The following is a 13,220-nucleotide window of genomic DNA, read 5'->3' as shown; positions in this document are numbered from 1 at the left end:
ACATGAGTCTGAGCAAGCTCTGGGAGTTGGCAATGGACAGGGAAGCCTGGCATGCTGCAATCCATGGGGTTGCAAAGAGTCGGACATGACTGAGTGACTGAACTGAAATGAACAGCACTGTATCTTTTCTTTAAACAGAAAAAAAAAAAAAAGAACACAAGATAGCCCATGGCTTCAGATGAAAGGCAGAGAGTCTGACCTCAAGAAGATGGAGCAAATAAAGAAAAGAGTAGAAATGCCAACAACAAACTTTAACAACTCCACAATTTTGTCTAAAGGTAACTCCTCAAAGTCTGAGATGTGTATGAATATTTAGAATCAACGCATGCTCAGATGTTGAGCTTATAAGGAAATCTGATCAAGAAGCACGCATGCTCACTGCCAAAAATCAAGGGCCTGTAACTGTCTAAAAAGAGTCCCTGGCACACACAAAGCATTCAATAAATATTCCTTGAATGAAGGTGTGGTATAATTAGGTATAAGTGAGTGTTAGAGATCACTGTGAGCTAAAGTGGGGAAATAAGAGGGAGCAGTGAGAGAATGAGAATTTACTGAGTGCCAACTAAGTGCCAGGCACTACTACTTGTTTTTCATTCATTTTCCTAACATCTTTTGGAAGTTTCACAGATAAAAAAAACAGACTCAGAGACGATAACTAACATTTACCCAAGCAGGAAAACAGTACGCCAGGACTCAATCACTGCTCTGTTTAACTCCAGAGTGTATGCGCTACTCCACATGTACCCCCTGGAAAGGGACTAGCAGTTGGCTTGAAAAGTTACATGGAAGGAGAGAGAGAAACCTGAGCTAGGCTCAAGAGCATGAGAATGATATGAATATAAGGTCAGAAAGAAACAAAGATTCTCTGTTAAAAGGGTGTCTGCAATGCAGGGCTTCAAAAAAACAATGGTCATTCAGCATAGTCAGAGGGCAAAAGCAGGAAAGGACGGACGTCTCCGTTTCTCCCACTCACACAGTTTTCTGTCACATATAATCAACACCCTAAGGAGGCATCGCTTCAGTATATGTGACTCACCAATTGCTAAACTAAGGGATAGAAAAATTAAGTTGACTCAAAAAAACTATACTTAAAAATCTTCTCATTAAAAATGTTGTTATAGTTGTACATACATGTTAAGCTCTACAATAGTCTCACTGACTTGGAGGCTATATTTTGACCTTGACCTCAGCTACTCTTGCACTCAATGGCTTATTCCTCTGGGTTTTAGTAGCAGAGAAGTGCTAGAAGTGGCTATGGGTCTATTAAGGCCTCAGGGGAAGCTGTGGCCCGAAGGGGGCTCAGAGAAGTAGGGCATGGAGGTGTTTATGGTGCTGGGGCTGGGCTGGGCACTGGCACAGGGTGGAAAAACATGAGTGCTGGAACAAATGGAAGCACTAGAAATGCTGGTGGCTCTGATGCTGCTGCCTTATTTCAAGTAATTAGAGGGAAAATACGCATCAATTGATAGTCTCCTATTTTGATAAGGTGCATCACCTAGAAAATACCAGTGCTGACACTGAATTCGAAAGAAAAAGATGGTATGAGAATTCTGGAACCTGAGGCATGAATGGTCAATCTCAAGACTACAGCAGACATTACATCAGTAATGGAGGACCTTAAAACTCAGGAAAGTTGTCTTACCTAGAAAACACTTTTTTCCCTGGCCAACATCCATCATATCAAACAAATTGATGCATTTAATACAAACAGAAAAATATCTAATGTGCATAAAAATTAACATGAAATGGCTTGACACTCATTTGAAAGAGGAATATTTGCCTTTTTGTGTGTGTATTTCAGAAGTTATAAAAGAAAATACATTTAGCTGAAAAGTTCCATAACCATCTCAGAAAGGTATGAATTTAAACTACATAGATGTTTATCTAGTTTATACAAATATACTTATGATTGGCATATAGTTATGATAACTGAAATCAGTGAGGTATATAATCTGGACCTAATAGCACCCAATGAATTCTGTTGAATGATACGGTTCCTTTTTCTCTCTCAAAAGTCAACACAAACATGACTTTGGAACACGTCAACACTCTGCCTCAGATCAACGGTTCCAGGCTCACTGTGGATGACTTCCAGCTCAAGTTAAGTCAGAAAACATGTAAAGGATTGATTATCAAGAAAATATTTTCCCCATAATCACTCTAACTTAACGAGCAATTACTACCAAATTTACAATATCATTCTTTCATATTATTAAACATCCCAACATATAACTATCTGTTTTAAAACATTTAAATTACAATAAATAGCAACCATCAGGTAGCTATCTGGAAACTTCCAGCTCTTTGAAATGTAACCTATGGCATGAAAGTGAAAGTGAAGTCGCTCAGTCGTGTCTCTTTGTGACCCCATGGACTGTAGCCTACCGGCTCCTCCGTCCATGGGATTTTCCAGGCAAAGGTACTGGAGTGGGTTGCCATTTCCTATGGCATATGACCCTCAAATCATAGGTCAGAGACCTATTTTTATAAAGTTGCAGAACATCCCCAGGACTTTTCTCAGTAATTAGAGAACCTAGCACCTTTCCTGGAGTCAGGAATTACATGGAATGTAACCAAAAGTCTCAGTACAGCAGCACACATGAAGATACAATGGTAGTGTCACTGTGAGACACTCCTTTCATAAAGCACAGGTAATATAACACAGACTACAAAGTTAACATGTCTACTAGGTTTTTCCCATCTCCCTCCCCCTACCTAGCCCTCTGACCTCAGTAATGACCCATAGGCACCTGGGTCATGACAGGGTATGGATAAATATGCTTTCTCAGAGCAGCATGGTAATGCATCATGCTGGAAAGGACACTCAATCGGAAGCGAATATGAAAAACCAGGGTCAGCAATGATGGGTGGTGGGAATGTGGAATTTCTTATTTATTAATATCTGTATCCTTCTGAATCTTAATCCTTGGTGCTTTTTCATATTTTGCAAAAGTCTCAAAATTTTAAAAACATTGCTGGACCAAGAATCAAAAGACTTGGATTCACGTCCATGCATTTTCATCCATGGCTTTGTTGAACTGTTACTGAGTCTCAACTATTTGCTAATTAAAGAATAATAACGCCCCTTCCCCCTCCTCCCAGCAAAATTTACCCCTCGCGGTGACAGTAAAGATCAAACGAATCACACCAAAATCCTTTTAAAATATAAAAATATTATCTTTTATCACATTGATCCTCAATACTTTATTTTTTTGGCTGCACCATGTGGCTTGTGGGATCTTAGTTCCCTGACAAGGAACTACAGCAGTGAAAGTGTCAAGTCCAAACCACTGGACTACAGGGGAATTCCCTTGACTATTTCTGCAACAGAGTTGTCAGATAAAATACAGGGAACCCAGCTAAACTGGAATTTCAGATAAACAATGAATAAAGTTTTAATACAAACATTTCCAAATATATGAAAGTGAAAGTGAAGTCGTTCAGTCATGTCCAACTCTTTGTGATCCCATGGACTGTAGTCTACCAGGCTTCTCTGTCCATGGGATTTTCCAGGCAAGAGTACTGGAGTGGGTTGCCATTTGGGGCACATTCTAAAAAAAAAAAAAAAAAGTATTCATTATTTACCTGAAATTCAAATTTAATTGAGCAGGCATCCTGTATTTTTATCTGCTAAATCTAGGAACACTATTTTATAATCTTCTAGAAATTTTTTTAAAACTTAAAAATGATTTCTAAAATCTACATTCCCATTTTCATCTTTTCAAACCTTTTAAATTACCATATTGCAGATGCAATAAAAAGTAACCTGCAGTGTTCTGTTCAGTTCAGTCACTCAGTCATGTCCGACTCTTTGCAACTCCATGAATCGCAGTATGCCAGGCCTCCCTGTCCATCAACAACTCCTGGAGTTTACCCAAATTCATGTCCATCGAGTCGGTGATGCCATCCAGCCATCTCATCCTCTGTCGTCCCCTTTTCCTCCTGCCCCCAATCCCTCCCAGCATCAGGGTCTTTTCCAATGAGTCAACTCTTCCCATGAGGTGGCCAAAGTATTGGAGTTTCAGCTTCAGCATCAGTCCTTCCAATGAACACCCAGGACTGATGTCCTTTAGGATGGACTGGATGGATCTCCTTGCAGTCCAAGGGACTCTCAAGAGTCTTCTCCAACACCACAGTTCAAAAGCATCAATTCTACGGAGCTCAGCTTTCTTCACAGTCCAACTCTCACATCCATACATGACCACTGGAAAAACCATAGCCTTGGCTAGACGGACCTTTGTTGGCAAAGTAATGTCTCTGCTTTTAAATATGCTATCTAGGTTGGTCATAACTTTTCTTCCAAGGAGTATGCGTCTTTTAATTTCATGGCTTCAATCACCATCTGCAGTAATTTTGGAGCCCCAAAAAATAAAGTCTGACACTATTTCCACTGTTTCCCCTGTGGTGTACTGATTATTTTATTTTGGATCAGGAAATGAAGGTTGACAATGTTACCTCATGTTGAAGTCAATGTAGAAATCAAGATGGCCCAGGAATGGACCTGACTGCCCTGCTGAACCACAGGAGGGGGCAATCTGAGGTTCCAGCAGAACAAACCACAAAAAAAACTGATGTCTGGTTTAATGAAAAATTAAACCTATCATCACCCAAGAAAAGCATCCAATATTAAGCAGAACTCATGAAAGCTGGTACAACGTTCATATTTTTATTCTCCTCTAATATTTTAGGGTAAAGAACTGAATAGGCAAGTACCAACTTCTGCTAACAAGACAAGTATCAACAGGAGCAAGACGGTAAGCTGCAGCAAACCCTGCAGCCACTGGAATTAGAGCTTCAGGTCCAGTGATCTCTGGTAAGAAGGTTGTTGTTTCCAAAGTCCACTATCCACACGTGACAGTTACTGAGAGGTCACAGATTTCTCAAACTATTTCATGTCTCCATAGAACAATGTCTGCACTATAAAAATTAAATACAACTCTGTCTAGGGGCTAAATGAGAGAAGAACAGTAGATTAGAAGAAGAGAGAAAGACATAATTCAAAGAATAAATAAATTTAGAACAGCTGATTTTAAATTACAATTTAAGTTTTGTCTGGTAGTAGTTTAGATTACGTCCCGCTCTGTTTTTCTACTCTGAAATTTTTAATGAATCACCTTTTTACGTTTACTTCCATTCTTTCATGAAGCAGTCCTTGGATTCTAGTTTGACAGAAACCAAAAGTATCAATAACTACTGTTGTCAGCGTTCACAAACGCAAGAAATGATTAGCAAGGTGGGCGGGGTCAAGTTCAACAAATCAGGATTCAAGCAGAGGGCCTGAATGTTGAACAGAACAACTCTTGTGTGAATATTTGACTGGTAAATGAGATTGAAAAGTAGCATAAGCTAATGAATGGAAAATCTGGGCAAGTGATACAATAAATAATCCACTAAAACCCTAGCCATTTGATGAAATACTCCGTTCTTAAATTATTGGGTATACTTAATCAAACCTAGACTATCAGGCTAAATAGCATGTGGCATAAAGTAATTTACCATTGTGACTGATCCACACCTAAATCAGTCAAATCCATACCCTCAAAACATATGCAAATCATAGTGTTGGCAGAACATCTTTTAAAATAATATTTTAAAATCAGCTAGACAAAAAGGGAACATTTTTCAAATCCGCTCACCTTAAAAATTTCATTTAGTTCATTTATAGGCTGGAACAGGTTCCATCTTTACCACTGTAATTCATATTTTGGGGACTGTCTTTGAAACCACAAAGCAAAGTTTAATTAGACATTTGGCAGTAAAAGGTCATGGTTAAAGAGTATGGGATCTAGGGGAGGCAGACTCAGCTTCAACTCTCGCTCCACTATGAATTTATTAGCTGTATTACCCGTGTACAATATATAACCACTCAAACCTTCAGTTTCCTCCTCTGGGGGGAAAAAAAAAGATCTAAAGTAGTATCTGCCTTATAGAGTTGTACATAAAGCCCACAGAGTGCCCAGCACTGAGTAAATGTTAAACAAATGTTAGTGTTGAAAGTGGTGACAGTTCTTGTTATTCTTAATAGTCTTACAGCAACTTATTGGATATCATTGTGACAGATTGCTAGTGATAATTATCCTGATAGGGGTTGTGGAGTCTTCATCCTTGGATAGTTAAAAAAAAAAAAGTAATCCTACTACATCCTATTTGCGGCTGCTGCTGCTAAGTCACTTCAGTGGTGTCCGACTCTGTGCAACCCCACAGACGGCAGCCCACCAGGCTCCTCCATCCATGGGATTTTCTAGGGAAGAGTACTGGAGTGGGTTGCCATTTCCTTCTCCAATGCATGAAAGGAAAAGTGAAAAGTGAAGTTGCTCAGTCGTGTCTGACTCTTTGAGACCCCATAGACTGCAGCCTACCAGCTCCTCCATCCATGAGATTTTCCAGGCGAGAATACTGGAGTGGGTTGCCATTGCCTTCTCCAACATCCTATTTAAATGGTAGCAATTATATCTGAGATGTCAAGGGGAAAATAAATAACATACAACACTTTACAGTTCTATAAATATCCAATCATTTCTATCTAAGCTTTAGGATTGAAAGTGAAAAGTGAAAGTCACTCAGTTGTGTCCGACTCTTTGTGACCCCATGGACTAAACAGTCCATGGAATTCTCCAGGCCAGAATACTGGAGTGGGTAGCTGTTCCCTTCTCCAGGGGATCTTCCCAACCCAGGAATCAAACTGGAGTCTCCTGCATTGCAGGTAGATTCTTTCCCAGCTGAGCTACCAGAGAAGCCCTAAGTTTTAGGGTTAAAAAACTCTAATCTAAACTCCACATTTTAACCAAAATGATCAATATGGAAAATATTTGTGAGAGACATCAAAGAGTTTGATAGCTTTTGAAGCTGGGAAGTCCCAAAGCAACAAAACCCCTTTCTGTCACAGTTAACTATTAAAATTAGTTCAGAGATGCACCTTGTGTTTACATGTAAAGAGTAAAAGCCTGATTTTTAAAATGCAGTTAATCTCTGTAATGGGTGTTAGCTCTGAGTGGAAAAACCAGCATTTAAGAAAGGATTAACACTGGGATTAATTATGGTGATTAATCATGGTGGCTAACTGCTCTGGTTTGTTACTTTAATGACTAGTCTGGAGCTTAGGACAATCCTGACAGAGTTAGGAACCCCTAGAAAACCAAGTAGGAGGCACCTTCAGAAAGTTAAGAGTGTAGCCTAAGTAGATGAGACCTACAAGTCTGACCTCTTCAAAAGCAAGAATTGTTGCCATATTAATGCTCTTTCTTTTCAAAAGCTTTCTTTTCATATTAGTCCATCTTTTCATCACAAATGTAACGATGATAAGAACAGCTTGTTTGGGCTTCCTTGGTAGCTCAGTGGTAAAGAATCTACCTGTGAATGCAGGAGACTCGGGTTCAATCCTTGGCCTGAGAAGATTCTACATGCCGCAGAGAAACTAAGCCCACGTACCACAACTATTCAGCCTGTGCTCGAGAGCCCAGGAATCAAAACTGTTGAGCCCATGTGCCACAGCTACTGGAGCCTATGCGCCCTAGAGCCCGTGCCCCACAACAAGAGAAGCCACCACAGTGAGAAGCCAGCACACTGCAAGGAAGAGCACCCCCAGCTTGCTGCAACTAGAGAGGAGTCCACACAGCAACGAAGACCCAGCACAGCCAAGAATATATAAATAAATTTTAAAAATTATTTTTTTTTAAAAAGAAGAGCTTGTCCTATCTGAGAAAGAAAGTAAAATCCCTTATGTTCTTGCTAATTTCTAAGTTACAGGACTAGAAAATGCAATTCCACATTACTTCAGGAGAGCATTGCTCATTGTACTAAAGCAAAAGCTCTGAAGATAGGTCTGTGTTCAAATCCCTTTATTGAATAATTCTGGGCAAGCTACTAATTTTTCAGTTAAGATAAAAGGTACCCCTTTCACTTGCTGTCCGGATTTAATGACAGAAACATTCAGGTCAAGTGTTTAGCACAGACCCTTGGAACATAAGAGAGTTTTAATAAGCTCTAAAAGCTTTAACTATCTGAGGATTGACTGCAAATGCTGCATATTTAATTAATGCATTTACTCCAAGACATTATAAACTCTTCAGTTGTTTTCAATCTTCAGCTTTGTGGAGGAAGGTCACTGAACAGTTACGGTAAATTTTCTCTACTGCTATTGTGTTACAGTTAAATAATTATTTAAATCTATTCCCTATCATTCCCACTGCACACACAAAAATGAGTTGATTCTGACAAGAGCTTTTCTTAATTTGTTATGAAACTGACAAGTTTCTTGACTTCTTTTCAGTTCAGTATTTTAAAAATCTCTAAACAATAAAATGAAGAGATTAACTTCATAGGATTTTTTTTCAATCTAGGCACATCACATGTATCCACTTAAATATGAATAATACTTATTTATTCTATAACCCCCTGGAGGAGGAAATGGCAACCCACTCCAGTATTCTTGTCTGAAAATTCCCATGGACAGAGGAGCCTGGCGGGCCACAGTCCTCAAAGAGTCAGACACGACTGAGCAACTAAGCATGGCACATACATAATCTAAGGTATATATCATCATATATTTTAAGATATCTAAAAATTCCTATGCAGAATCTTAGATTTCTTATTGTTCTTACACAACATTCTCATATTTGAAAGTTATTACAACTGGCTTTAAAGAAAAATCAAATTAGTTGTCTTCAACTAGCCTTGATTTCAATTTTAAACTTGTATATTGCGAAAACATAGGTGAGAAGAGTTTTGAGACCAAAATAAAGGCAAAGAAAAGAAAATGGGAAAAGGCTCTGAGATGATAGGAAAACATTTAGAAAACATTAAGTATCTACTAGGTGCAGCAAGAGAAAAAGGTACCCTCCCTTCTCAAAAGGAGCTTTCATGTCTTATCTCATTGAGAACAATAATAATTATATCATACTATAAACTACTAGGTTGTACACACAGGAAATGAAAAGAAAGAGACAGCCATGACTAGACTAATGGTGAGAAGCCTCATGAAGGAGAGGAGCTTGGACTTGATTTGAATAAGGCCTATTGTTAGTAGTAGTACTATATACATATTTTAGTATTTACTGTTATTATTATCCATATTTTATAGGGTAGTAAAATGACACACAGGCTCATTTTTAAAGGCTGAGTGTTCTGCCCAAGGCCACATATTTAATAATTACTTTACAAGGAGAATGCAACAATTTTTCCACTCTACTACCTTCACTCACTGCGGGAAGAATGAGGTTGGACAGACAGAACAGGGCAAGGCTACCAAAAAGACATAATCTACTAATAAGAGAAATCCTTAGGTACTTATTGCACATGTGGATGAAGTGATGACAGTATTTTTCAAGAGCAGTCATCTTGCAGCCACGAATAGAACAGATCTTAGGTGACACGGCACCGAGCCAAGAAAACCACTTCAGAAGCTGGTGATGTAATTGATGACAGAAGTGATGAAATTCTGGATTAGGACAGCTGTGGTGGGACTAGACAAAAAAACAAATATATCAGATGGGGCAAAAGAAAAAGTGACCAAATTGGTAACTTGGTGGATGTCAGAGATAAAGAAAAGGATGAAGTTAAAAATGAGAGCATGTGTCATTCAGGGAAAAACAGCATGGTTTGCCACAAAGTTATCAAACAGAACAAATAGAACACCTTTCCCCTGCTGGACCACCCCCCAACCCCAGCCATTTTCTCCTTCTCACTAGCTGCATTTCAACTTTGAATTCTGGCTTTCATCCACTCATATTTTACTGACCAGCTGTGGGTTAGGCTCTGATCACAGTAACAGTAATAACAGCAACAGAAAAACCTTTTTACAGCACTTATTCTATAAAGACCAGCATGCGTGCATGCTAAATCGCTTCAGTCTTGTCCGACTCTTTGGGATCCTATGGACTGTAGCCCACCAGTCCCCACTGTCCATGGGAGTCTCCACGCAATACTGGAGTGGGCTGCCATTTCCTTCTCCAGAAGGAAATGTCAGGCACTGTTCTAAATGCTTTATATTAATTCATTTAACTCCCACTTACACCTCTATGGGACAATCAAAATTGTGATGCCACATTAGAGCTGAGAAAACTGAAATAAAGTCATACAGTAAGTGGATGGCCCTGGATTGTTACCCAAGCAGTCTGATTCCAGAGCCCACCCATCTAACCACTCTGCTACACTACACTGAAAAGCCTTCATGCTATTTCCATGTTTTGACAGTGTCCATCATAGTGCAGCCTTGGAAGTTTTAGAAAAACTGTGTAATATGGGAGTCTCTCCAGATTTCAGAGCCCTGAGTATTAGAAGTTTTCCAATGACAAGACATGGACTTTACCAATATCTTGATTGTCCTAATTATTCAGCTATCTGGGAGAAGGGTACCAAATCCATCAAACACTTGTACAGCTTTCCACTTGGTGTTGACTCCATAGGTCATAATCACAATGGCACATTTCAGCAGTTTGCACAGTCACAGAACATTCAAGCAAAGAATCCCTTATTCTCAAACTTTACATGATAAATAAAAAATTCTAAACATTTAGCTTATCAACCTTGCCATCTTGAGACATAACTTGCATTATCAGTTTTGTCTTTCTGCCACTAAATGATTTATTACATCTCAATTAATCAGAGAAGAAATGTGCAAATAGAATTTGCAGTTAGAAAAATTCTTAAAAAGAGAATTTTACTGGAGGCAAAATAAGAAAGAAATAGAAAAGAGATCCAAACCCCAACAGTGAGACGAGTCAAGCTGATAACAAAGTAAAAAAAAAAACACACACACACATTTCAAGAGCCACAGATAAATTAACCCAATGAGAATAAGAGCTACATCCATTCTAACCGTGACTCAAAACTCAGAAGCAATTGAGAAGAAACTGATAAATAAAATGCTAAAAGCAAAACCATCAATTCCAATATACACAGTGGACTGTCCCACCACTACTCTACTAAATCTGCCCTCTGAAAGGGGGCCAACAGCTTCTAAATGACCAGTGATCTTTCTTCAGTTCCCTTTCTCCTTGATCTTCCTTTAGAGACCGCTCCACTGTACCTGGGTTCTTTCCCCCCTTGACTTCCATGATCCTTCTCCCTGCTTTCCCAGATTTAGGCATCACTCTTCTCAGTACTATTCTCTAGCTTTTCACCAGCCCCTCAAGTGGTTGTCTCCCAAAAAGTTCAGACTTGGACCCTCAGCTCATTTCTCTAAATTCCTTCCCTTAGGGGACCTCACTATCCTGAAATCTGCTCCTCTAATCTCTCTCCTGAGCTGTAGTCCTATGACTCTAAGTGTTAATAGACATTTTCACAGTATTATTTCAAATACACGAGTTTTAATCTAAATTGGTCTTCTCCTCAAAACTTGATCTATTCTTTCACTGTGCCCTCACACATAAAACACACACACACACACACACACACACACACACACACACGCCAAACCGTCAGACTCCCTTAACTTCCTCAACACCCTGTCCATGCCTCAACTGCAGCCCAGATTACCCTAATTCTGATTCACGGGTATGTTTGTTTGCCTCTCCAAGTACACTCACTGAGGGGCAGGAACTGTCTGAGTCACCCATGTATCCCCAGGGAATAATACTGCAGATGCTGAAGAAAATCTGTAAGAGAAATGAATAACCAGACAAATCTGTTTCAGCCAAACTGGTCTCCACCTGCTTGGCATTTCACAGTCCCCACTCCCCAGCCCAGAACAGTCCTCTCTGCTGCTGCACATAAGGAAAACTCCCACCCATCCTTCCGGAGACTCAGCTTAAATTCCACTTGTCAGGTGACCCCATTCAACCAGACTCCTTGCTCATCGGTCTTAAGGTGACAGGCAGTTCAATGTCATAAACCCAGTATCATCTTTGAAGCCACTCAGGCAAGTTGTAGCAGAAACCAGCTGTGTTACTCTTGGCAGATCCCTGAAGCTTTCTAAAGCTTCATTTCTTCAGCTATAAAATGAGATAAATAATATCCATCTGGAGAATTTGGGGGAGGATTAAAGAAGAGTAAACTACCTAGAACACAGTAGATGTTCAGGAAATGTGAACTCCTCCCTCCCACTTCATTTACATAGGACTTACAGTGCACACTTTTGTCTCCATGACTAGATTGTAACAATTGGTAAGATCTGTGAGGGTAGGAGATGCATCTCATTTACGTTCCTATCGTTTAAACATCCCTCAGTGTGCCTTACATAGAGATACAACAAAAATTGAGAACAACGAAATTACAATTACAGTGGATTATGGCAATCAGGTGTAAATAGGGCCAACACTAGAGCTGACCATAGTACATTTTCCATCTAATTTAGCTGCAGGATTATCACATGGCACCTCTGTAGTTTTTGCACATGCCAAAAGCTGGTTTCAACAAATGACCACACATTTGTTGAAACCAATTTCTAGTGTGCACAAGTCAATAAGGAGTCTTTGATAATAACATTAAAGTTGGCTTAAATGCTGCAGTCAATATTAGAAGCTTCTGTATTTGTACTTTTTCCCATATACTTTTAGGAAGCTTTCTACAAATTCTGTGATTTAATGTGATAGCAACAGAGCTCTTCATACTACCTGTTAACTGAAACTAGATTGAGATGCTTATATTTTTCCACCAGGTTTGTTTTTTTTTTTTTAAGGCTGATACTAAAGCAAAACTAGCAAGATCAACTCCCAAAATATAATTACAGGTAAAATTTAGCAAAATCTCTTTAACTATTTTTTCTAAATTAATTTCACTAATATCAGGTCTTCAACATCCTCTCTGAACTTGTTGGAATGTTTTTTTCCAGTCTGGCTTATCATAACCTTCCTTTACTATATATTATCTTCAGCAAGAATCAATTCCCACGGTTGAGTTTCATTTTTTCTTTTAACTCTGCCCCACTTGCATGTGGTAACAAGTTGGAGAAGCTGCAATTGTTGGGTAGTAACCTCCACTCTCCCAGTCTACACCTCATTCACACTCCCAGCCATATTCCCTTTCCCTGCAGAAGCTAATCCTATAGTTTTCATAAACTGGAATGTGCAACTTTAAGTGTAACTGGAGAAAGCAATTAGTAATGGAAATGTGTGCCAAACATCCTACCCTTTCAACATATTCATGTTTCCAAGTACTTTTTGTTTCGTTTGTTGCTTCCCATGTGGAGAAGTTTATGGTAACAAAAAGAGGCATTCAGCATTCTGACCAAATCCACCAGAACAGAGAACACAGACACACATTGATAATGCAGGAAGAGCCAA

General features: G+C 39.2%; 1 long non-coding RNA gene across 1 annotated transcript in view; it reads right to left on the bottom strand.

Moving 5' to 3' along the window:
• Window positions 1-3,370: 3,370 nt before the first annotated feature.
• LOC138415201 (uncharacterized) overlaps window positions 3,371-13,220 on the bottom strand; it is a 26,575-nt gene continuing 16,725 nt past the window's right edge. Inside the window, exon 2 of the long non-coding RNA XR_011247155.1 lies at window positions 3,371-3,551. This is a non-coding gene — a long non-coding RNA (uncharacterized lncRNA). The remainder of the gene's footprint in view (window positions 3,552-13,220) is intronic.

Source organism: Ovis canadensis, chromosome 11 (assembly GCF_042477335.2).
Source record: "Ovis canadensis isolate MfBH-ARS-UI-01 breed Bighorn chromosome 11, ARS-UI_OviCan_v2, whole genome shotgun sequence".
Classification (NCBI taxonomy): Eukaryota; Metazoa; Chordata; class Mammalia; order Artiodactyla; family Bovidae; genus Ovis; species Ovis canadensis.
The sequence above is the reverse complement of the archived record's forward strand: the minus strand, read 5'-3'. Positions and strand labels throughout refer to the sequence as shown.